The 26,439-nt window shown below is 45.7% G+C and overlaps 1 long non-coding RNA gene across 3 annotated transcripts; it reads left to right on the forward strand.

Moving 5' to 3' along the window:
• The first annotated feature begins 912 nt into the window (after nucleotides 1-912).
• On the forward strand, nucleotides 913-25,682 carry LOC140208359 (uncharacterized). Of its 3 annotated transcripts, none has more exons than XR_011888743.1 (3): nucleotides 913-974; nucleotides 8,188-8,356; nucleotides 24,779-25,682. It is a non-coding gene; the product is annotated as an uncharacterized lncRNA (long non-coding RNA). The 3 variants fall into 3 exon arrangements; XR_011888744.1 differs by lacking the exon at nucleotides 24,779-25,682 and adding an exon at nucleotides 12,333-15,203; XR_011888745.1 differs by having other exon boundaries at nucleotides 932-1,165.
• The last annotated feature ends 757 nt before the right edge of the window (nucleotides 25,683-26,439 follow it).

Genomic DNA, 26,439 nt, shown 5'->3' on the forward strand with positions numbered 1-26,439 from the left:
TGTCCAAACATTTTCATTCCCATTCCGATTCCCATTCCCGTTCCGACGTGTCAACCCATCGCCTCCTCTTGTGCTAAGATGAAGCCACCTCAGGGTCGAGGATCAGGACCTTATATTCCTTCTGGGTACCCCCCGCCCCCCAACCCAATGGCATGAATATCGATTTCTCCTTCCGGTGAACAAATCTCTCCCTCACCCCTCCCTCCCACTCCCTCTCTTCCTCTCTGACTTTCCACGTCCACTCACCTGTTGGTCACTTCTCTCTGGGTCCACTGCTCCATCCTTTTCTCCTATTCTCCACTCTCCTCTCCTATTAGATTCTATTTTCTTCAGCTTTTCAGCTTTCCCACCTACCTGGCTTCACCTATCACCTTCCAGCGAGACATTTCCTCATCCGGACCGATTTTATTCAGGTATTTCCGTCATTTCATCTCAGTCCTGAAGGAGGGTTCAACTGGAAACGTCGACTGTTGACTCTTTTCGATAAATGCTGCCCGGCCTGCTCAGTTCCGCCAGCATTTTGTTTGTGTTGCTTTGGATTTCCAGCATCTGCAGACTTTAAACACAAGGAATTCTGCAGATGCTGGAAATTCAAGCAACACACACCAAAGTTGCTGGTGAACGCAGCAGGCCGGGCAGCATCTCTAGGAAGTCGACGTCCTGACGAAGGGTCTCGGCCTGGAACGTTGACTGTACCTCTTCCTAGAGATGCGCCTGGCCTGCTGCGTTCACCAGCAACTTTGATCTGCAGACTTTGTCGTGTTCGTGATTTACCTCCCTGTTATCGCTCCGGCCTTCCGGCCACTGGCGGCGCTGCATGGACCTCCGGCCACTGGTGGCGCTGCACGGACCTCCGGACACTGGTGGCGCTGCATGGACCTCCGGCCACTGGTGGCGCTGCCGCGAACATCCTGCTAACGCATGCGCGGTGCCGAATGCAGCTGCCGTTGGTGGGTCTCCGATTCGGGGCGGCGGTGAGTGGAAACATCCCCGAGTTTGTGTGAATCTGGGCCGCTTAAATTCGGAAAGTCCCGGGCCCGAGCTCTGCCTGACGGCTGGAGCAGGGGTGCAGTGCCAGTTTTTTGGGTGCCGGAGCTGTACGAGGGGTGGTTGATAAGTTCGTGGCCTAAGTTAGAAGGCCTGAAGTTTACAGCTGTCGTTACATGTACGTGTAGTTCCGCTCTGTGAGTGATCATGCAGAAAGTTTGAAGTTAATAACTTTTGTGGTATTTCTGTTTCAGATAATTGAAAATTGACTGGTTTTCAAAATTGACTCCTTCCACCTTAGGCTAAGAACCTCGATCTCACACCTAGTTAGTGTAGCAGCTCATTTCATGTACTGGGTAACTTCCTTCCCCCATTCATGTAATGAGCAGGTACACAAATTGGCTGTGGCATATATAAATGAATAGGGCTTCATATAATGTCAAGCACTAAACCAAGATGAAAGAAATATATGAATTCCACAGCTCAATAGACAATAGATGCAGGAGTAGGCCATTCGATCCAGCACCGCCATTCACTGTGATCATGGCTGATCATCCACAATCAGTATCCAGTTCCTGCCTTAACCCCATAACCTTTGATTCCGCTATCTTTAAGAGCTCTATCCATCTCTTTCTTGAAAGCATCCAGAGACTTGGCCTCCACAGCCTTTGGGGCAGAGCATTCCATACATCCACCACTCTCTGGGTGAAAAAGTTTTTCCTCAACTCCGTTCTAAATGGCCTACCCCTTATTCTTAAACTGTGGCCTCTGGTTCTGGACTCACCCATCAGCGGGAACATGTTTCCTGCCTCCAGTGTGTCCAATCCCTTAATAATCTTATATGTTTCAATAAGATCCCCTCTCAGCCTTCTAAATTCCAGAGTATACAAGCCCAGTCACTCCAATCTTTCAACATATGACAGTCCCACCATCCCAGAAATTAACCTTGTGAACCTACGCTGCACTCCCTCAATAGCAAGAATGTCCTTCCTCAAATTTAGAGACCAAAACTGCACACAGTACTGCAGGTGTGGTCTCACCAGGGCCCTGTACAGCTGCAGAAGGACCTCTTTGCTCTTATACTCAATTCTCCTTGTTATGAAGGCCAGCATGCCATTAGCTTTCTTCACTGCCTGCTGTACTTGCATGCTTGCTTTCAGTGACTGATGTACACAGAAATATAGTGACAGTTAAGACATTAACAAGATTATAGCCTATCAAACATCTGAACAGGGATACAAGCCTGACTTCAAAGGACCATTACTTTCAGAACTGCTTTTGGAGCCGGTTAGAAAATTTGAATTAGATGCAGGCGAAACACAGCTTTTGTTAGTTTTACTGTTATCAATGACTTGTATGTTATTCTTGTTACACTCCTCAGTTTGTTTACGGAAGAAAGAAGTTAACATTGTTTGCTTAGAAGCCACAGGGTTGTTGGTGAGAAAAATTTACTTTTGTATTAGTGAGTAATCCACGGACCACCACAGATGTAGCCTTACTGATACGACTGAGTCAGAGCAGACAGCAGGGCCCACAGCGCTTAGCAGTGTTCCTAAGCAGGTATAAAAATAAAGCAGATAAGCTTTTTACAATTTTAGATACCTAAGTTGGAACCAAGTAATCAAGTATGAAAAAAGAACGTCTAATGAACTGTCGCTGAAGCCACGAATATTGCTGAATATTAGTATCAAAAGTGGAAGGTTGGTAACTCTGCCTCGTACTATTTCTCTCGCAGAAATGGTTGGACAGGAAGTGTACCTGTGAGTGTCGATACTCACAATATCCTCACACGTCGGGTATTACCTTGTTAGACCTATACAGATTCTGTTTAGTCTTTAAATATATAGAAAGTTAAAGCTTGAATCTTTACATAAATTTTTATCGCAACTATACAAATAGAAAACATCATATTTTGGAAGTGATAAATGTTAACGGGAGGAGAGCAGCCATTTGGGAGGTTTGGAAATGCGTTTTGTCTCGTTCGCCTCAGTAAATTACTCTTTTTCCTATCAACACAAAGAGACAAACAGCCTCTTTCCAATCAACTGTAGTTGGTGGAGCTCGGCCAGGGGGTTGATCCGCTATTAATGACAGTTGAAATGATGTAAAACTAGCTTATAGCCTAGAAATGTTTTTTTTTCCCCGTTTGGCTTAAAAAAAATAAATTCACTTTATCCAGGTGTAGAAGAGGATTTGGGATGATTACCTTGAATATTTCATCAAAATCAGGGTGAAGATAAGCGAGCACTGAATTTTTCTTTCATTATTTTTGACTTTTAACTTTAAGTTGCAATGTTCACTCCTTGCTTAATACAGCTCCTTCCTGGAATCCAATGGTATCCGTTGGAAAGAGCGGAAAAACGCTCACACTTGTGTCCAGTCATCCCTCGGCTGGAGAGAGACGGAGGATCTGTGAAATGGAGGGAGGCTACAGCAGGGCATGCTGGGAAAACAATGGGTCGAGCGAGGACGAATTTCACAAATACCCAAATAAAAAACAGTCACAGATCCAGGATTTCACCAAAAACGATCAAATATCCTATCCTAATGTTGTTAGTGGTATTTTCCCCACCAATCACCACCACCTATCCCCAACCCCTGCCTCTGTAAAATTCCCCCTATTTAATATGCGGCCGCTGTTAAATTCCCCGCTTGTTCATTTTGACGTTTTTTTACCGAGGTGCCGGAGTGGTGCCCCGGTGAGCTCTGGCAGCACTGCACCCCTGTTTAGATCCAAGTAAAATGGACCCGGGGATCAAGCTGCCCGGGTTTGTGAGGTGTTGAGCCAGTATTTCTGGTCTGGGATCAAATGTTTGTTTCTGGAGTTCCTCTGGAAGCAATGCTGTTAATCTGAGGAGAGAATGAGTTTGTATTCCATCCCTCACAAGGAGAGGCTGTGATTAAATGGGCTGTTCTGTGTTTGCACCAGTAGAAATAGACCTGGGGGGGTTCAGTGTTCGAACTGTGTTTGGAAATTCCTCCTCGCTGTCACCTGTCTGTCAGACAGTGGAAATCAAAAAGAAATTCAAGTTGCTGGAGATCTGCACTAAATTCTGAACCCATTCTGACAAAAGATTGTGAACCTGAATGGTTAAATTTGTTTCTCTCCCCACAGCAGTTCCTTTCCTGTTGAGCGACTCTGGTGATTCCAGTTTCTTTCTATTACATTCACTCTGGGATGGTTTATATTTCCTGATTGTCTGTTGTACTTGGGAATGTGTTCAGTGCAGTTGTTGCTAACAAGGTTCACATGAATAATCTCAGGAATGATCAGCTTTATGTAAGATGAGCATTTGATGGTTCTGGGGCTGTGTTCAATGGAGTTCAGATGGGGTGGTGAAAAGGGAGGTGGTTAAGTAAACCTACTGAATGCTGAGAAGCCTGGATACAGTGGACATGGAGAGCATAGAAACATAGAAAATAGGTGCAGGAGTAGTCCATTCAGTCCTTCGAGCCTGCACCGCCATTTATTATGATCATGGCTGATCATCCAACTCAGAACCCCGCCCCAGCCTTCCCTCCATACCCCCTGACCCCCGTAGCCACAAGGGCCATATCTAACTCCCTCTTAAATATAGCCAATGAACTGGCCTCAACTGTTTCCTGTGGCAGAGAATTCCACAGATTCACCACTCTCTGTGTGAAGAAGTTTTTCCTAATCTCGGTCCTAAAAGGCTTCCCCTTTATCCTCAAACTGTGGCCCCTCGTTCTGGACTTCCCCAACATCGGGAATAATCTTCCTGCATCTAGCCTGTCCAATCCCTTTAGGATCTTATACGTTTCAATCAGATCCCCCCTCAATCTTCTAAATTCCAACGAGTACAAGCCCAGTTCATCCAGTCTCTCTTCATATGAAAGTCCTGCCATCCCAGGAATCAATCTGGTGAACCTTCTTTGTACTCCCTCTATGGCAAGGATGTCTTTCCTCAGATCAGGGGACCAAAACTGCACACAATACTCCAGGTATGGTCTCACCAAGGCCTTGTACAACTGCAGTAGTACCTCCCTGCTCCTGTACTCGAATTCTCTCACTATAAATGCCAGCATACCATTCGCCTTTTTCACCGCCTGCTGTACCTGCATGCCCACTTTCAATGACTATAATGACACCCAGGTCTCGTTGCACCTCCCCTTTTCCTAATCGGCCACCATTCAGATAATAATCTGTTTTCCTATTTTTGCCACCAAAGTGGATAACTTCACATTTATCCACATTAAATTGCATCTGCCATGAACTTGCCCACTCACCCAACCTATCCAAGTCACCCTGTATCCTCCTCACAGCTAACTCTGCCACCCAGCTTCGTGTCATCCGCAAACCTGGAGATGCTGCATTTAATTCCCTCATCCAAGTCATTAATATATATTGTAAACAACTAGGGTCCCAGCACTGAGCCTTGCGGTACCCCACTAGTCACCGCCTGCCATCCTGAAAAGGTCCCGTTTATTCCCACTCTTTGCTTCCTGTCTGCTAACCAATTCTCCACCCACACCAATACCACTTCCCTACTAACATGTATTTCGCTCAGTTCCTCCATCTCACTGGACCCGCTGTCCCCTACTATTTCTGGAAGATTATTTATGTCCTCCTTAGTGAAGACAGAACCAAAGTAATTATTCAATTGGTCTGCCATGTCCTTGCTCCCCATAATCAATTCACCCGTTTCTGTCTGCAGGGGACCTACATTTGTCTTTACCAGTCTTTTCCTTTTTACATATCTATAAAAGCTTTTACAGTCCGCTTTTATGTTCCCTGCCAGTTTTCTCACATAATCTTTTTTCCCCTTCCTAATTAAGCCCTTGTCCTCCTCTGCTGAACTCTGAATTTCTCCCAGTCCTCAGGTGAGCCACTTTCTGTGGCTAATTTGTATGCTTCTTCCTTGGAATTGATACTATCCCTAATTTCTCTTGTCAGCCACGGGTGCACTACCTTCCTTGATTTATTCTTTTGCCAAACTGGGATGAACAATTGTTGTAGTTCATCCATGCAACCTTTAAATGCTTGCCATTGCATATCCACTGTCAATCCTTTAAGTGTCATTTGCCAGTCTATCTTAGCTAATTCACGTCTCATACCTTCAAATTTACCCCTCTTTAAGTTCAGAACCTTTGTTTCTGAATTAACTATTTCACTCTCCATCTTAATGAAGAATTCCACCATATTATGGTCACTCTTACCCAAGGGGCCTCTCACGACAAGATTGCTAATTAACCCTTCCTCATTGCTCAAAACCCAGTCCAGAATAGCCTGCTCTCTAGTTGGTTCCTCGACATGTTGGTTCACAAAACCATCCCGCATACATTCCAAGAAATCCTCTTCCTCAGCACCTTTACCAATTTGGTTCACCCAATCTACATGTAGATTGAAGTCACCCATTATAACTGCTGTTCCTTTATTGCACACATTTCTAATTTCCTGTTTAATACCATCTCCGACCTCACTACTACTGTTCGGTGGCCTGTACACAACTCCCACCAGCGTCTTCTGCCCCTTAGTGTTACGCAGCTCTACCCATATCGATTCCACATCTTCCCGGCTTATGTCCTTCCTTTCTATTGCGTAAATATCTTCTTTAACCAGCAACGCCACCCCACCTCCCCTTCCTTCATGTCTATCCCTCCTGAATATCGAATATCCCTGAACGTTGAGCTCCCATCCCTGGTCACCCTGGAGCCATGTCTCTGTGATCCCAACTATATCATAATCATTAATAACAATCTGCACTTTCAATTCATCCACCTTATTACGAATGCTCCTTGCATTGACACACAAAGCCTTCAGGCGCTCTTTTACAACTCTCTTAGCCCTTATACAATTATGCTGAAAAGAGGCCCTTTTTAATGCTTGCCCTGGATTTGTCGGCCTGCCACTTTTACTTTTCTCCTTAGTACTTGTTGCTTCTACCCTCACTTTACACCCCTCTGTCTCTCTGCACTGGTTCCCATCCCCCCGTTGTGAACTAACCTACTCACGCCTAGCCTCTTTAATTTGATTCCCACCCCCCAACCATTCTAGTTTAAAGTCACCTCAGTAGCCCCCGCTAATCTCCCTGCCAGGATATTGGTCCCCCTAGGATTCAAGTGTAACCCGTCCTTTTTGTACAGGTCACGCCTGCGCCAAAAGAGGTCCCAATGATCCAAAAACTTGAATCCCTGCCCCCTGCTCCAATTCCTCAGCCACGCATTTATCCTCCACCTCATCGCATTCCTACTCTCACTGTCGCGTGGCACAGGCAGTAATCCCGAGATTACTACCTTTGCGGTCCTTTTTCTCAACTCCCTTCCTAGCTCCCTATATTCTCCTTTCAGGACCTCATCCCTTTTCCTACCTATGTCATTGGTACCTATATGTACCACGACCTCTGGCTCCTCACCCTCCCACTTCAGGATATCTTGGACACGATCAGAAATATCCCGGACCCTGGCAGCAGGGAGGCAAACTACCATCCGGGTCTCTGGACTGCGTCCACAGAATCGCCTATCTGACCCCCTTACTATTGAGTCCCCTATCACAACTGCCCTCCTCTTCCTTGCCCTACCCTTCTGAGCTACAGGGCCAGACTCTGTGCCGGAGGCACGGCCACTGTCGCTTCCCCCGGGTAAGCTGTCCCCCCCAACAGTACTCAAACAGGATGTTTCCATTAGACGGAGAGTCAGTGATCTGACAGCACAGTCTCAGAATAAACACGCTTCCCTTTAAAACTGAGATGAGAAAAAATTTCTTCAGCCAAAAGATGGCTGATCTGTGGAATTTGTTGCCACAGAGGGTGGCTGAGGCTGTCATTTGGGTATATTTAGGAAGAGGATGTTTCTCTGTTGGAGTCTCAAGAACCAAGAGTCACAATTTCAAAAATGGCATTGGACTGAGGTGAGAAGAATCATATTCATGATTGGTAAGTAGCTTCAGGGTTACAGGAGGAAGGCGGGAATATGGTGTTGGAATAAATCTCAGCCGTGGTTGAGTGATGGAGCAGACTCGATGGATCGAATCACCTAATTCTGTTCCTACACCTTTTATCTTACCGTGACTGAACGATGACTCCTTCCTATCCCTTATCAGGTTCTGTGACGTGTCAGGGGCAGTTACAGATTTGTTCACTGAGATCATTAAATTTGTCTTCAATGTTTAGATTTCTGTGAGCAGAAATATTTTGTTCTCCTTTGTGTTGTTAACGTGCTTCATTATCTTTCATTTTGAAGTTAGACCTGCAGTGAGAGATTTATTGGAAGAAAAGCTCACAACTGGAAGAAAACCACGACTGTAGATGAGGGAACAGCAGCAAGTGAACCAGCCCGAGGACTGAGAGCACCAACTGGAGAGAACCCTTCAGACTCAGGGTTTCCATTGATTCAGTCCGGAGCAAGTTTGGTGAGTCTGATTTACTCAAACACTGTTCCTTTAGACATTACATATCTGTACAAAGTAAGGTAGGGAATAGTTATGGTGAGACTGAATGTGCCCAGAAATAGCAGTTATGCCTCTGTCAGACCCAGTTGCAATCACTCCAGGTCTGGTAATGTACTGTCAGTATCCCAGCTCTTTAAACTCACTCACATTCCCCCAGTGTTTGCTCATTTGAAGAACTTGCATCTTCTGAAGTAGCTTTTGGTCAGTTCTGAGTGTGGAGAGGGAAAGAGGGGTGCTTATATTACTATCTTGCAAAAAGAAGTAATTGTTTGAAATTACTTGCTGCAAACTCACTCCCCATACCCTGTACATTCTCAACCAGATTATTGACATAGATGACAAGTAGCAATGGGTGTAACCCTGGGGAACTCCACGAGGCACAGCCCTGGACTCCAATAAACAGCCTCCCATCATCACCATCTGCTTCCTACCATCTAGCTGTTCCCAGACTCTGGGCTCTGTGACAAACACAATGTTAGCAGCAAGATTAGACAGTGATTAACATAAAGAGAGATTTGTTGCTTCCTGAAAGCTCTCTGATGCAACAGACCAGATCCTCCCTTGCTTCCAACTTAATCTGCCCTTGGACCACTCCTCCCGGGTCACACTGTGTCTGATAACCTACACATCCCCAACCTCCCTCCACCCCGCCAGTAGCCCCACAACTTTCCCACCATTTACCCCACACCCGTACACGTAAACAGATCCACGTCACCCACATCCACTCTCACAGCCTGGGGAACCACAACTAACTGATCCTACGTTCCCGGCCCAGACTGTCCAGCTGTCCGGCTCGGTCTTGGCCCTTTCCCACTGCAACCGCCCCTCGATTTACACCAACCCGAGATCAGACCCTTCCTCATCGCCGCCCAGCCAGGAGAACCGCCGGCAACAGCTGGGGTCGGCTCTGTGCTGTGATTCGCAGGAGGTCCCCGCGGCGCCACCAGTGGCCGGAGGTCAGAGGGACAACGTAGAGGATTTGGCTGTCCGGTTCTTTCACTGTGGCACCCCCGAACTCTGCATTAACTCCATCCAGCCAAATCTGGACCAACTTTAACGACCAACAAATATAATTCCTCTCAGCGATCAGCTATCGGAATGATTCACTCACTTTAGAGGAAGGGGTACCTACACTGTTGGGGTGTTTAGATTGCCGGGAGACGAGGACTGCAGGGACGAGAGGTTTTCTGTTAACTGACACGAACCTGTATTTATTGACATATAACTCGAGAGTGGATTCGGAGCCTGATAACGGAAGATCAATGGGACCTGTTTACTCGTTCTTCTCCTAGTGTGGTTTTCACCTTGGATCACAAATACCTCTCTCTCTCTCACACACACCAATTCCGTGGATTAAACTGAACTTCCTCAGATTACCATCGTAAGACTTTAACTCTTGCCACCTGAGCTTTAACGAGTTTGGGAATTGTATTTACACACAAGTATATGCATAAAACTGCTAACTTTTGATTTACCTGGTTTAAGTTACCATATTAAGTAGTTACTAATAAACAGTGGTTTTTAATATCAAAACCGGACTCCAGATGTTCTCTATTGCTGCTGGTTCATTTGAACCGTTGCATTTATGTAACATAATTGGGGCCTGCATCCGGGATATGAACAAATTGTTTGGGGGTATAATTGATTGATTAATGATCGATCTGATTGGGGAAATCCCCTTTGATTTGTTTGAGTGGAAGATCAGCAGCAATGGAGGTTGATGGGTTTCTGACAAAGCAAACCCCTGAAGCATTGGATGGTGCAAAGAGGGTTGTGCTGTTGGAAATTGCTCAGAAGTTATAACTTCAGGTGAGCACTAAAATGAGGAAGGCTCAGATACAGACATTAATAGCGGAGTATTATGTATCGAAGGAAGTGTTTGACGGAGATGTGACAGTGGAGTATTATGTATCTGAGGAAGTGTTTGACGGAGATGTGTTGGAAATGTTTGCTGAAAGTAAACCTTCTGAGACTGAGCTTCAGCTCCAGATAGAAAAATCAAAGAGGGAGGCTGAGGATAAGCAAAGACAGCATGAGTTACGACTAAAAAGTTTGAGGCTGAGGAAGCGGACAAACAGAGGGAAGAGGCAGAAAGACAGAGGTGGTTCGAGGTGCAGGGATGGCTGCAAGGAGGTTCAGTGCCAGATCTTGGTGAGAGGTTTAGTGCCAGTCGAGAAGTTAAGTTGGTACCTCCATTTGATGAAGCAGAAGTTGATAAGTCCTTCTTGCAGTTTGAAAAAGTGGCTCAGAATCGAAGGTGGCTGAAAGACAGCTGGGCTGTTGTGTTACAAAGTGTAATTCAGGGGAAAGCCCAGCAAGCGTATTCTGCCCTAACACTTGAAGAGGCAGCTGATTATGACTCAGTGAAAGAGGCTGTGCTCAAGCCTTATGAGTTGGTTCTGGAGGCTTACAGACTAAAGTTTAGAGATTTGAGGAAATCTGGGAACCAAACGTATGTGGAATTTGCCAATGAGAAGTCTGTGTACTTCAGTCGTTGGTGTACCTCCGATGGGGTAAATGGGGATGTTCACAACTTGAAAGAGTTGGTTTTGATTGAGGAATTTAAAAGGTGCGTCCCCGATGAAAAGTAGACGTATCTAGATGAAAAGGAAGCTGTCACTTTGCAGGAGTCTGCTGGATTAGCAGATGAGCTTGTTTTGACCCACAAGGTGAAGTTTACCTCGGGTGAGAGCTTCCAAGAGGGTAGCTGGGATGACCAGGGTAAACTAGAAGTGGAAGCTGGGACTAGTGATGAAAGCCTGGAAGAGGAGGCAGTTCCAGTTGCCTGGGTTCAGGTTGTTGAAGCAGCTGTAAATCCGCAGGATGCTGAGCGTTGTGTTGAAGCTCAGTTAAAACCTGAAATGTCTGATTTGGTTGGAAGGGAATTCAGTCCTTTTGTGAAGTCTGGATTGGTTTCAGGACCCTTGGTCTTGCTGAGGGAACAGTGGTTTGATGAGAAAGTGGGTGTTATTCTGTTAAATTGAGTTTTGGAATTTGAAAATAAACAACAGGGTTTTTTTCAAGTTTGTGGTTTGGAGAGACAGGGCTTGGAGACTTCTCAAAACAAAGTGGAGTGTTATTTTGACCAGGAGAGACCATCTGTGGATGTTGTCATAGGAACATACGGAACCAAAGGTCTTAGGATATGGAACAAATGATTTGTTTGAAATTTGGGTTGAGTATCGATCCAGGGTATTGATAAGTGACTCTCACAAGCAGACACACAGTGGCAGTGGGTGGAAGCCGTTGCAGAGAAGGGGAGAGGAAGGTTTGAAACAAAGAACCGAGTGACAAGGGGTCACTGTTTGGACTCTCCCAACAGCCCACAAGGGTGGGTTTGGTTATTGATTCCAGCAAATAGGAATGTGTGATTGTCACATAGTTTGATCCACTGGAGTGGGTCTTTCTGGTTAGGGAACACATTTGTGAATACCACTTCTGTTTTACCCTTACCTGGGCGTGGTAGCCCACTGGAAGACGGTACCCCTGTGGCAAATCACTGCTGGAGTTACTTCGTATGTCGTGGAACTGGACAAGTGGCTTTCACGTTGTGTGACTGGGGCAACCCTGTGGAATCTACCTGTGTGTGTTACCCTTGCCTGGGTGCTAGTTCCCCCTGAACACGCTACCCCTGTGATCAGCTATCTTTTGGTGATAATCCATACGTGGATTCTGGTTGAGTGTCCTGTGGTCACCACTTTGGGATTACCTGTAGCTGAATTCGGGCGTGGTGTTGTGGTAACCACGTGTCGAAAGGATATTCCGTGAAGATCACTGTAGGAGATACTTCGTGTGTGGATCTGGGAATGACGGAGATAAAACATGCAGCTATTTTTATCCAGTTTATCATCGAGGAAAACAATGTAATTGCCTTCTCTTGACATTCACCTTTGGGATACAAAGGTAGGGCTCTCAGTACCATTGACCTCTGTTTCAGGACTGCCACGGGTGAAGTTTCGCCGAAGCCTTACTTGAAGTATGTGTCTGATATGAAGAAGGAGCTGCAAAGGCTTATGAGTTGGCTGGGGAGGCAGCTGCCAAGCAGAATCGGAGAAATAAGAAGAGGTGTGACCAGAAAGTGAAGTTCTCCCAACTCCTGCCGGCAGACCGAGTCCTCGTAAGGAATTTGGGATTTCCTGGGAAGCACAGGTTGGCTGATCGCTGGTCGGGCACACCCTATCTGGTGGAGAGTCAGTTGCCCAATTTACTGTTTTCCAAGTGCAGCCCGAGGATGGGAAGGGGCCGGTCAAGATTCTCCATCGGAATCATCTGTCGCCCCTGGGGTGAGATGTACAGGTGGAACGGGAGCCCCAGGTGCCGGCTACACCCAGTACTGGGACTCTGCGTCCACGTGGGATGGAGGAAGAGCCCACACCGGGAGAAACAGGCCCGCTCAGAGGAGGATGATGACTCGGACAACTGGTGCATGTGGCTGTTCGCTGAGGCCCCCGTGATTGAGGGGGAGGCTCCTGGCCCTTCCCCCACTGGGTTAGACGGGGTAAGAGGGGCTACTGATGGGCCGTCAGGGGTACCACAGGGCGTTGGAGAGGATGATGTGGGGCCCGAGTGAGAGATAGAGGGTTCCGAGGTGCAGAGGGGTTTGGGTGACCACTCGCAGGAGGGTTCACCTCATCGTTTCCATGAGTCTCCTGTAATGTCCGAGGTGGAGGAGTTAGAGGAGGTCACAGAGAAGTAAGGACCCCCCCACATAGGTTGGCCTTGATAGCGCCCAGGGAACAGGGTGTGATCTCCACTGTTTCGGGGAGTTTTGTCACTGCTCTCTGCACTTGGGTTGGGCTCTGTGTTTTGCAGGAAGGGTTGGCAAATTATCTGAGCGTCATGAGGACATGACTAAATTCGGTGGGGGGAGAATGTAGGGCTCTCAGTACCATTAACTGTGGTGTTAGCTGTTGAGACTAACAAAATGGCTTCTCTGTAATGTTAATACTGTCATGGGTTTCTGTAGCTGAAATGTTTGGGTTAGATTATTTAGATTATGAGGACACTCAGTCCTCATTTATTGTCATTTAGAAATACATGCATTAAGAAATGATACAATGTTCCTCCAGAGTGATATCACAGAAAAAAGGACAAACCAAACACTAACACTGACAAGACCACATAGTTATAACATATAGTTACAGCAGTGCAAAGCAATACCATAATTTGATAAAGAGCAGACCATGGGCACGGTAAAAAAAAATTTCAGAGTTCCCATCAACTCCCGATAGTCCCGATAGCAGGCGGCAAAAAGGAGAAATTCTCCCTGCCGTAAACCTCCAGGCGCCGACAACTGCCGATGCATGGACGTACCTGACCACAGCAGACTCTGAGTCCGTCCGAAAACTTCGAGCTTCCGACCATCCTCTGCCGAGCACTTCGACCCGCCCCGGCTGCCAAGCAGCAGGCAAAGCCGAGGACTTGGGGCCTTCTCCTCCGGAGATTCTGGATCACACAGTAGCAGCGGCAGCGAAGAAGGCATTTCAGAAGTTTCTCTGTGCTCTCACGTCTGTCTCCATCAAATCAGGATTGTGCACGGCACCCTACTTGACAAGTAACAGATATCATCCACTGGAGTGGCCGCTGCGCGCTGCGTCACGCCGCCATCTTCTCCTCCTCCTGCCGATATGGGTGGAACTAATCAATGGAGAATTGTTATGCTATCTTGTATGTGTGAGCTCAGCGGGAGTTTGTTGTCTTTTTCGGGATGCGAGCGAGGAGGACGGACGTGTGAGGAGCGGACAGCGGTTCCAGGGTGGCGGATACTGGAAGTTGGCGGTTCGGACGGTGGCCAAAGGCTCGGAGGGTCGTTGTAGATGGAACCGGAGGTGTGAGCTCTAACGTATTAAAACATTATGTGCACAAACTGATAAACTTACTGCTTTGGTGCCTTTAGGTTATCTGTTTCTACTAACCCATCACTAAGAAATAACAAAATATTGTAATTATTTACTCGCCTCTGGTGTATTGTCTGATACTGTGTTGGGAGCGTGCACTGGGGGCGGAGGGGGCATTTCACTGTGTTTACACCGAAGTATTGCACTAGTGGCAGGGTGACAGCAGTTCACCCTAGACGAACGGGGGTAAATTGGGGCACAGACGTTACACAAACATCTCTCATCAATTAACCTGAGGATTGAACTGAACTTCCTTACATTACCATCGTAAGACTTTAACTCTTGCCACCCGAGCTTTAATGAGTTTGGGAATTATATTTACATATATACACTTAACATTGCTAACTTTTGATTTACCTGGTTTAAGTTACTATATTAAGTAGTTACTAATAAATAGTGGTTTTTAACATTAAAAACAGACTCCAGGTCTGCTCTATTGCTGCTGGTTCATTTAACCCGTCACGGGGTACGTAACAAGCCTCTCCTTCTCTAATGTCAGGATGAATTTTATCATATTGAGATTACTTGCCCTGAAGGGTTCTTTGAACTTAAGTGACCTAATTAATTCATTACAACACCCAATCCAGAATAGCTGATCCCCAAGAGGGCTCAACGATGAGCTGCTCTAAAAAAGCATCTTGTTGGTATTCTAGGAATTCCTCCTCTTGAGACCAATACCATCCTCATTTTCCTAATCACCTGCATGATAATCCCCCATGTAACATTGCCCTTTTGGCATGCATTTTCTATCTCCCATTGTAATTTGTGGAAAACATACTACTGTTTGGAGGTCTCTATACAATTCCCATCAGGGATTTTTTTTTACATTTGCTGTTCCTTAATCTGCCCACAGAGATTCTACACCTTCCAACCCTATGCCACCTGTTTCGAATGATCTTATTTAGTATTTTACCAACAGAGCCACACAACTCCACTACCGGCTTGTTCTTTCAAGAAACATATAAGTATCTGGGAAACAAGAGGACCTGCAGATGCTAGAAATCTAGAGAAATACACACAAAGTGCTGGAGGAGCTCAGCATGTCAGGCAGCATCTATGGATGGGAATCAACATTTCGGGCCAAGATGCTTCATCGGAACTCTTGATACCCACGTATTTGGAATATCAACAAGCAAAGACAATAGAAAGTAGTGCAAAATGGGGAAAACCTTTGACAAAATTTAGTTCAAGGTTTAAAAAAAAACCTGCCAAACAGAGATCAATAGTTCACAAATACAACAAAGGCAATAAACACTTTCATCAATACCGACATTGACTTTTTTAATGAAAATATCTTGGTCCCACTTCAATCAGTAAAATTTACAAAGATAAATAAGAACTGAAATGACAACTTTAGAAAAGACTATTTACACTCAAACCCACTTAGATTAACACTACCTTGGACAGATGGAGGAAGAGAAATAACACACTTGGAAAAAAAAATCACACAACAGTCAGATAAAACTTCGGAGTATATATTTTCACAAAAACTGAACCGGACTCAACAGTCTGTGTGTATATATGCAATTGTGATAAGAAATGCAGACCAGAAACTTAAATGAGAGGCTAACTCAGAAAAATAAATCATCACTGTGGAAGAAAATATTAACCAGTGGAATGAGTACGACCCTCCATGGGAGACATCCCAACGATCTGAGCAGACCAGATGTTGACAAGGAAGCATCGAGCATCTGACTGGGAGTTGGAGACCTCTTCCCAGAAACAGAGGGGTTCCTTGCAGAAATACAGGACAAGGTGGTTAAGAAAAATAAGAAAAAAATCAAAACTACATGCAAACGTTGTACAATACAAACAAACAAGGCAATAAATGCGGGGAATATCGAGAGAAACCAGACACAATCCAACACATTCCAGGATCCTGCAGAAGTTGAACTCAATTTGATTACAATCAAGTGGCAAATATCATTCACCAGAATCTTGCTTTAAAATACAAACTGATGAATGACCTTCATCACTTCATTAAGGCAAAATATATTCGAGCCTGATCCAGTTTTAGAGTCAGAATCTCACAAAGTATATGATAATCAATACATTATTTCAGATAGGACAATCCATAATAACCATCCGGATATAATATTACAGGATAAACAAGCAGGAACAACTCCCTCAATAGATATAACCATTCCCACCACGCACATGTGCCTTGACCAGTGGAGCACCTCACACCGGAATCTTTTTTTTTAAATTACTTTATTTACAATTTTCAATTTTACAAAGACAAAATATATTGAAGATAAAACAATACCAAGGAAATACAGTACCAGGTGGAGCACAGACAAAACAAATCGAAAACAGAAAAGAAACAGGCTGCCAGACAATTTACAAGATTACTTAAATAAACTTTCAGAAAAAGAGTGGACACAATAGTAACATCACGGTTTCTCTGTAGCAGAAATGTTTAGGTTATGACTGGAGATAACAGGGTTTTGGAGTGCGGGGCTATTCAATGACAGAAATGTTCTCTCTTGTGAGTCTGGAAGGGAGATTTTCGTGGTCTTTTGCTGGGGAGAGATGAGAAGACGTGAATAGAGAGAGTGGGCTCTTTTTTTTGTTTTCTTTACGAACCCTATAGTCAAAGTCAGAATTATAAAGCTCAATCGTTTAATCACATATTGTGTACTGTTTGTTATTTCAGGGTACTGATTTGTAACAGGGGAGACATCGCACAGCATCCACCCAAATGAGATTTCTTAAGCTTGACTGGGCTGGGGGCTATCACCCCCTATATTAAGCTGCTAGCTGAAGCGATAGTTACATTCGGCAAGATGACTGAGTGAATCGCTTCCGCATTCACAGCAGGTGAACAGCCTCTCCCCAGTGTGAACCTGGTAGTGTGTCATAAGGATAGATAACTGAGTGAATCCTTTACCACATTCACAGCAGGTGAACAGCCTCTCCCCAGTGTGAACCTGGTAGTGTGTCATAAGGATAGATAACTGAATGAATCCTTTACCACATTCACAGCAGGTGAACAGCCTCTCCCCAGTGTGAACTCAATGATGCAAATTTGGTTGATTTGGCTGAGAGAATCTCTTCCCAAAGTCTGAGCAGCTGATCAGCCTCTAACCAGGGTGAACTCGCTGGTGTCTCTGCAGCAGAGATGACTGAGTGAATCCCTTACCACACACTGAGCAGGTGAATAGCCACACCCCAGTGTGAACTGACCGGTGTGATTGCAGGTGAGATGACCGAATGAATCCCTTCCCACAGTCTGAGCAGGTGAATGGCCTCTCCCCGGTGTGAACTCGCTGATGTACCTTCAGTTCGGATGAGCAAGTGAATCCCTTCCCACAGCCTGAGCAGGTGAACGGCCTCTCTCCAGTGTGAACTCGTTGATGTAACTTCAGTTTAGATGAGCAAATGAACCCCTTCCCGCAGTCCGAGCAGGCAAATGGCTTCTCCCCGGTGTGAACTCGCTGATGTACCTTCAGTGGGGATGAGCAAGTGAATCCCTTCCCACAGTCTGAGCAGATGAACGGCCTCTCTCCAGTGTGAATTCGCTGATGTACCTTCAGTTGGGATGACGAAGTGAATCCCTTCCCACAGTCTGAGCAGATGAATGGCCACTTCCCAGTGTGAACTGACTGGTGAGCCATTAGGTCAGATGATCGAGTGAATTCTTCCCCACAAATTCAGCAGATGACCAGCCTCCGCCCAGTGTGAGCTGAATGGAGTGTCCACAGGTGGAAAGACCGACTGAATCCCTTCTCACACACGCAACAGGTGAATGGCCTTGTCCAGTGTGAACTTGCTGATGTACCTTCAGTTCAGAAGACCGACTGAATCCATTCCCACTGTATGAGCAGATGAATGGGTTCCTCCCTGTGTAAAATGACGGGAATGCCAGTCAGTCTGATGATCGAGAGAATCCCTCCCCACAGTCTGAGCAGGAAGGATGATCGAGTGAATCCCTTGCTCCACTTCTTAAATATCTGGACAGAGACAGCAAAACTGGCGTATTGTGTTCGAGATTCCAGTAGACAAATTCCTTGTCATTTTTAACCTGTAAAAAAAAAGATTTACAAAATCTATCAAACTGTGTTGGACAGCCTTTCAGATGAGGTCACTTGAATTGTCAACGTGTGATCTGGCATCACACTGTTACAGTGAAGTTCAACACAAGTTGGAGAGAGAAATCATCTTCTAACAGGGCACAGTGCTGGTATCTGGAATGACCATCAAATTCTCTGATGCTCTTCCTGTCTCTCTAAGAATGGGGTATTTCTGCCATCTCCAGTCTGTGACCTGGCTCAGTTTGACTCTCTCCATTGGTATTATTCCCTGTTCCCACTGAGCTGCATGGATTCTTGGCCCCACAGTAACTGAAACACTCTCACACAAATAGCCGGCAGTGCATTCCACGCACCCACCACTCTGTGTGTAAAAAACTTACCCCTGACATTCCCTCGGTATCTATTAACAAACACCTTAAAACTATGCCCCCTCGTGTTAGCCATTTCAGCCCTGGGAATAAACCTCTGGCTATCCACATGATCAATGCTCTCATCATCTTATACACCAAAAAAGGCTCCAAACATAAACAAGAAATTATACATTGCTTTGAGGATTTGGCAGAAGCATACAAAATTTTGAGGGTATAAATAGAGAAAATGAGAGCAGCTTTTTCCACTGAGGTTGGGTGGGTTAACAACCAGAGGTCATGGGTCAGTGGGGAAGGATAAAATTTATCGGAAACATTTGGAAAAGCTCTTTACTGAAATGGTCATGAGAGTATGGAATGCACAAGTGGTGAATATCAGCTCAGTTTCACCATTTAAAAGAAGTTTGGATGGGAGCCTGGATGGTGGGGGTATGGAGGGCGATGGTCCCGGTGCAGGTAGTTTCATTAGACAGATTAAATGTTTTTTCAGTGTTGACTAGATGGGTCAAATAGCCTGTTTCTGTACTGAACTTCTCCATGTTTCTATGACAGAGAAGCTGGTCAAACTTGTTTGGAAGGGAATAGGTAGGAGTGACAATGAAGCAGTAATGGCTGGAGCTTCTGGGAGCAATTCGGGAGCTGAGTGATCAACACATCCCAAAGAAGAGGAAGCATTGGAAAGGCAGGAGGAAACAACCATGGCTGAAATGAGAAGCCAAAGCCAATATAAAATCCAAAGAGAGGGCAAACAAAAGAGCAAAAACTGTTGGGAAGCTTTTAGAAACCAACAGAAAACGACTAAAACAAGTTGGATGACCTCGGGGGTGGAATTATGATATTGTGGTCATTTAACAGTCTTGGTTGCACCCAACAGTCTGAGACATTTAGAGGAACAAAATACCTGGGGCCTCAGTATCTCTTGAAAACCAAGGTTCCCTGCACCAGTTACCTTTCAACTTTTATTTGGCAGGCACGTACAATCTCTGCACCATCAAAATTTCACTTCTGAAGGCCTCCCACTTACCAAGTACTCCTTTGCCAGAAAACGCCTGTCCTAAACCACACCTGTCAGATCTTTTCTGAAACCATTAAAATTGACTTCTCTTGAAGTTAGAATCTCAACCCATGGTCCAGACCACTCTTTTTCCATATTTACGTTGAATCTCATAGCATTATGATCACTAAATTCTGTCACCAGCCCTGGATCATCAGCTTATTGCACACTTCTACGTCAGGAATTCTACACACTGATTAAGGGCACATTTGACAAACTCAACCCCATCTAGTCCTTTTACAGTATGGGAGTCCCAGTCAATATATGGAAAGTTAAAATCACTTACTGAATAAACCTTTGTTTCTTGACATAGTCTGCGATCTCTCCACAAACTTGTTCCTCAAAATCCCTCGGACTGTAGGGGGCAAACAAGTCCCAATAATGGCTACAATATCATAATTCCCTCTTCTGAGCTCATCTGGCTTTCCTACGATGCTTCTTGCATTGTGATATACACAGCTCAGAACATTCATCGCACCATACTCAACCATTTGATTGCTGACTCTATCTGAGGTCTGAACAACATCTGACTGGTGTCAAGAAAACAAACTCTCCCTCATTGTCACAAAAACAAAGGAGCTGATTGTGGACGACAGGAGAAATGGAGACAGGCTAACCCCTATTGACATCAGTGGATCTGGGCTTGAGGGGGTGAGCAGCTATAAGTTCTTCAGCATAAACATCACCGAGGATCTCACATGGTCTGTACATACCGGCTGTGTTGTGAAAAACGCACAACAGCACCTCTTTCACCAGAAGCTTGGAATGGGGCCCCAAATCCAAAGAACTTTCTACTGGCACACACATTCCAATAACTTTCCCACTACTGATGTCAGGCTCACCCACGTATAATTTCCTATTTTATTTTTAGAGCCTTCCTTGAACACTGGAACAACATTGGCTGTTCTCCAATCCTCCAATATCTCACCTGTCACTCAGGATGATTTAAATATCTGTGCTTGTGCCCCGACAATTTCTGCAGTTGTCAGCCGCAGGGTCCTAGGGAACAACTTGTTAGGCCCTGGGGATTGATCCACGCTAATTTGCCTTCAGACAGTAAACACCTCCACCTCTGTAATCTGTACAGGGTCCATGAAGTTGATGCTGCTTTGCCTCACTTCTATAGACTCTGTGTCCATCTCCTGAGCAAGAAATCTCCCACATCTATTTTGTCTCGTCATATGGATTACCATTCTGATCTTGCAGAGTATTAATTTTTCCCTTGCAATCTTTTCACACTCAACATACCTGCAGAATCCATGAGCATTCTTCTTCACCTTGTCTGCTGAGGCAACCTGATGTCTTCTTTTATTTCTTTCATAAGTGTTCACTTGAATTTCCTGTATCTCATAAGTACCCCATTTGTTCCTGTCTGCCTGTACCTGGTATGCACCTCCTTTTTATTGATCTGGGGGAGGAAAGCCAAAGGGGTGATGGAGCTGCATGGTGGGAGGTGGGGGTAGAGGGGGGGGTTAAACTAAAGTTGCAGGGGGAATGGGAGCCTGAATAACAGAACAGATAGTGGAGGGGTTATGGAGACATGTTGTTCAGTCCTCAGACAAATTCAGGAATGAGAAACGTTGAGCATGGTGCAGTAAATATGCTCAATCTTGTATATTTCAATACAAGGAGCAGTGTAGGAAAGGCAGATGTGTTCAGGGCACGGATCAACACCTGGAATTAAGATAATAGGATCTGGCAACTGTGGACTGGGACAGGCTGCTTTATGGAAAAGGTGTGCTTGGTAAATGGGAGGCCTTCAAAGTGAAGTTTTCAAAGTACAAAGCGGGTGTGTGTTTGTCAGAATAAAAGGTAAAGATAGAGACTGTAGGGAACCTTGGTTTTCAAGAGATATTGAGACCCTGGGGAAGCACAAAATGGAGCTGCAGAACAGGGATAGGCAGGCAGGTTCTTATGGAGTATAAGAAATGCAGGAGAACACATAAGAAATTTAAAAAAAAAAGCACAGCAGCTCTTTCACCTCAGACGGTTGAAGAAATTGGGGATGGGGCCCAAAGTCCTAAAAACTTTCTACAGGGACACAATTGAGAGCATCCTGACCGGCTGCATCACTGCCTGGTATGGGAACTGTACTTCCCTTAATCGCAGAAACCTGCAGAGAGTGGTGCGGACAGCCCAGCACATCTGTAGATGTGAACTTCCCACTATTCAGGACATTTACAGAGACAGGTGTGTAAAAAGGGCCCAAAGGATATTGGAGACCCAATTCACCAAAACCACAAACTGTTCCTGCTGCTCCCATCCAGGAAACGGTACCACAGCAAAAGGACCAACAGGCTCCGGGACATCATCTTCCACCAGGCCGTCAGACTGATTAATTCATGCTGATACAATTGCATTTCTATGTTATATTGACTGACCTGTGTACAAACTATTTATTATAAATGACTATAAATTACACATTGCACATTTAGACAGAGACATAATGTAAATATTTCTACTCCTCATGTGTATGAAGGATGTATGTAATAAAGTCAATTCACCCTCCCCACTATCTGTTCTGTCATTCTGGCTCCCATTCCCCCTACAACTTATTTGAACCACATCACCCTCTCCCCACACTAGCACTAGCGAGCCTCACCACTGGGATATTAGTCCCCTCTCACCCCTTTGACTTTCCTCTGTCAGTGATCCCCCCGACAGTGTCTAAAGTGGGTCCACCTGTTGTTGTGCGGGACGGACACAAGATTACTCTGCGATGGCCATTTCACCTCATTCCCCTTCCCGACTCTCACCCAGTTTCCCGTGTCCCGCACCTGGGGTGTACCTCACCTCTCCTCATCTCACATGGGGGCAGAACAAAGGTGATTTTCTCAACAGCTGATGTCAAAGATTTTGTTCCCTCGGAGGGAAATGGAAATAAATCAGAAAGCGGACATTTACTTTGGGATTTGTTCCGCTTTGACGGAGAGAGGGACGCCAGGTTGATTCAGCGGGGTAACGCCCTCTCAGCTGGTCCGCCTCTACTATTGGTTGTAACCAGTGATTGACATCGCTTCGCACCTATGGGAATAGCGTAGCTCCTGAATCCTCTGTTGACAGCGGTGGGGAGGGTCTAGTCACGTGATTAGTAGCCCAGCCGTTAAACCGACAAAGCTCGAGCTCTCCAGCGCGCGGGTGACGTAAGACACGGCGCACGTGAGGGCAGATCCCGGTGTGGGGAGCTCATGTGTGACGTCAGGCGCGTGCGTGCACCTGTGTGACGTCACCTGTGGGGGAGCGCTCGTATTTAGAAACACCTGAATGGACGTTTCTGATGATTTCGGTGGGACAACAACATTAATCACGGGTTTCATCACTGAATCCAGTGTTGTGAGATGTAAAGTCCCCTGTTATGTGTCCGGCTGTGCCGTGTTGTTGGTGGAGTGGGCAGCCTGGTGTTTGTCTCGATTCGGGTCACAACACCAGAATTGCCAGCGGGGTCCACACACAGTGTATTAGTCAACAGAAAACCTCTCGTCCCTGCGGTCTCTGTCTCCTGGTAAACTCAACACCCTGACAATGTGGACCATAGACACCCCTTCCTCTCAGAGTCAGGGGATCACTCAGACAGCTGATCACTGAGAGGAATTATATTTATTGGTCATTAAAGTTCACCCAGATTCGTGTGGACGGATTTGATGTGGAGTTCGGGGTGTCACAGTGAAAGGGCCGGACGGCCGAACTCTCTCCGTTGTCCAAACATCCTTCCAGGTGAGGCGACACTTCACCTGTGAATCTTCCGGGGTCGCCCGTTGTGTCCGCTGCTCCCGATGCGGCCGCCTCGACACTGGTGACACCAGATCCTCCGCAGTTGTGCGGGGTGGGGTTGTTTTTATTAGGGGGGGTCGATGTTATTGTTCCCTTTTGTGCGGGAGGGGTGGGTTTTGGGGGTTGATGATCGGGATGCATTTCTTTTTGATGCGGGGGGTGGGGTGGGAGTTTGATTTTTCTCTCTGAACGACTTTCATGTTCTTACTTTGTTTCGTGGGTCTCTGGAGAATAGAAAAAACTCAGCGTTATTTATGGATACCTGCTTTGATAATAAGTAAAGCTTTGAACTATCCGCTCAGAGCGGGACTTCCGATGTTCAAACATTTTCATTCCCATTCCCATTCCCATTCCCGTTCCGACGTGTCAACCCATCGCCTCCTCCTGTGCTAAGATGAAGCCACCCTCAGGGTCCAGGATCAGCACCTTATATTCCGTCTGGGTACCCCCCTCCTCAACCTGATGGTATGAATATCGATTTCTCCTTCCGGTGAACAAATCTCTCCCTCACCCCTCCCTCCCACTCCCTCTCTTCCTCTCTGACTTTTCACCCCCTCTCACCTGCTGATCACTTCTCTCTGGGTCCACTGCTCCATCCCTTTCTCCTATTCTCCACTCTCCTCTCCTATTAGATTCTATTTTCTTCTGCAAATGAGCTTTCCCACCTACCTGGCTTCACCTATCACCTTCCAGCGAGACATTTCCTCGCCTGCCCCGATTTTATTCAGATATTTCCTCCATTTCATCTCAGTCCTGAAGGAGGGTTCAACTGGAAATGTCGACTGTCGACTCTTTTCGATAGTTGCTGCCCGGCCTGCTGAGTTCTGCCAGCATTTTGTTTCTGTTGCTTTGGATTTCCAGTGTCTGCAGACTTTGTCGTGTTTGTGATTTGCCTCTCCTTTGTCCCTCCCGACTCCAGCCACCGGTGGTGCAGCGGCGAACCTCCTGCTAAACGCAGGCGCTTTGCCGGTGTTCCTCCAATACGGGCAGCAGTGAGTTGGGCCTGATCCTGGGTTTAAGCAAATCGGAGGCCTATACAGTGGGAAAGGGCCAGGCCCGAGCTCTGCCGGACAGCTGTAGCAGGGGTGCAGTGCCAATTATTTAAGTGCCGGAGCTGTACGAAGGGTGATTGATAAGTTTGTGGCCTAAGTTAGATGGCGAGTTATACAGCTCTCGTTATATGTTCGTGCAGTTCCACTCTTTGAGTGATTATGCAGAAAGTTCGACGTTAATAATTTTTTTTGGTATTTCTGTTTCAGATATTGAAAATTTGCTAGCTTTTCTAAAATTGACTCCTTCCACCTAAGGACACGAACTGACCAATCACCTCTCGTATGTCACACCCAATTTGTGTACCTGCTCATTTCGTGTACTGGGCAACTTCTTTGCCCCATTCATGTAATGAGAAGGTATAAAAATTGGGTGTGACATTATATATATATATTATATATGTGTGACATTATTTATATATGTGTGTGTGTACGTATGTATACACACACACATATATACAGATATGCATATACAGGAAGGAGGAGAGGATGGCGACTCGACGCAGTGCGCGCGGCCGTTCGGAATGAATATCGTGTGTGTAACTAGGCTGCCGTGCACAATCCGGATTTGATGGAGACAGCCGTGAGAAGCACAGAGGAGCACCTGGAGTAACTTCTGAAATGTCCGCTTCGCTGCCGCTGCTACTGTGCAATGGAGAATCTCCGGAGGGGAAGGCCCCAAATCCTTGGCTTTGCCTATTGCCTGTTGCCGGAGCCAAGGTCGGAACACTCGGCAGAGATGGTGCTCGGTGCTCGGAGTCGGAGAGCTGGTCGGAGGCTTGGAGTTTTCGGATGGACTTGTAGTCGGACTGTGGTCGGATGCTTCCAGGATGCTGCATCGGCAAGTTGGCAGCGCTGGAGGTTCAGCGTCTGAGTGAGATGATGGGACTTTCGAGAGACTTTGAGAATTTTACCGTGTCATGGTCTGTTCTTCATCAAATTACGATATTGCTTTGCACTGTTGTAACTATATGTTATAATTATGTGGTTTTTGTTAGTTTCTAAATCGGTTTGTCATGTGTTTCCGTGATATCATTCTGGAAAAAAACATTGTACCATTTTTTCATGCATGCATTACTAAATGACAATAAAAGAGGACTGCGTGTTCTCATAATCTAATCAAATCTAATCTAATATACATATATGTGTGTGTGTGTATTTTATATCTATATATATATATGAATGACTAGGGCTTCTTATAATATCAAGCACTAAACCAAGATGAAAGAAATACATGAATTGCAGAGCTAAAGAGAAATACAGTGGTAGTTTTGACATTAACAAGACCATAGCCTATCAGTGCATTTCAGTGTATAACTGGTACAATAAAACATATAATACTTAATTTAATAATATGACAAAGTATTGCAAGTTTGCACTCACACATTATCAGAAAATATAATTAGCAAGCAAGTAAAGTAACATTGTTTGCTTAAAGCCGTAGGGTTGTAGCTGAGAAAAATTTACTATTGTATTAGCGAGTTCTATGTCAATGCATCGGATGACAGTATTGATGGCCCGCTGGCCAAATGTACGAATGAAGTCGAATATTGAAAGGACTGGATAGAGAGGTCGTGGAGGGCTATAGTATCTGGTTATCACAATGCCCTAAATACAACTTTAATATACAAATGATAGGCTTGCTCCCCGGCTTGAGATTCTGAATTGGAGAATGGCACTTTATTCACAAAATCCTCATAGCCCACAGTGACCGTGCACTGATCCCAGCAATGGAACCCGCCACTGCAGCCCCACAGTGCACTGTGTACAGATTGCAAAGCTACGAAAGAGTATGGGAATAGCCTCCCCTCCCCCAACTCCGCTCTTTCTGCGTCACCAGCAGACTGGGACATCTCACATCTCGCTGCCTC

The sequence above is a fragment of the Mobula birostris genome, chromosome 13 (genome assembly GCF_030028105.1).
Source record: "Mobula birostris isolate sMobBir1 chromosome 13, sMobBir1.hap1, whole genome shotgun sequence".
NCBI classification, from domain to species: Eukaryota; Metazoa; Chordata; class Chondrichthyes; order Myliobatiformes; family Myliobatidae; genus Mobula; species Mobula birostris.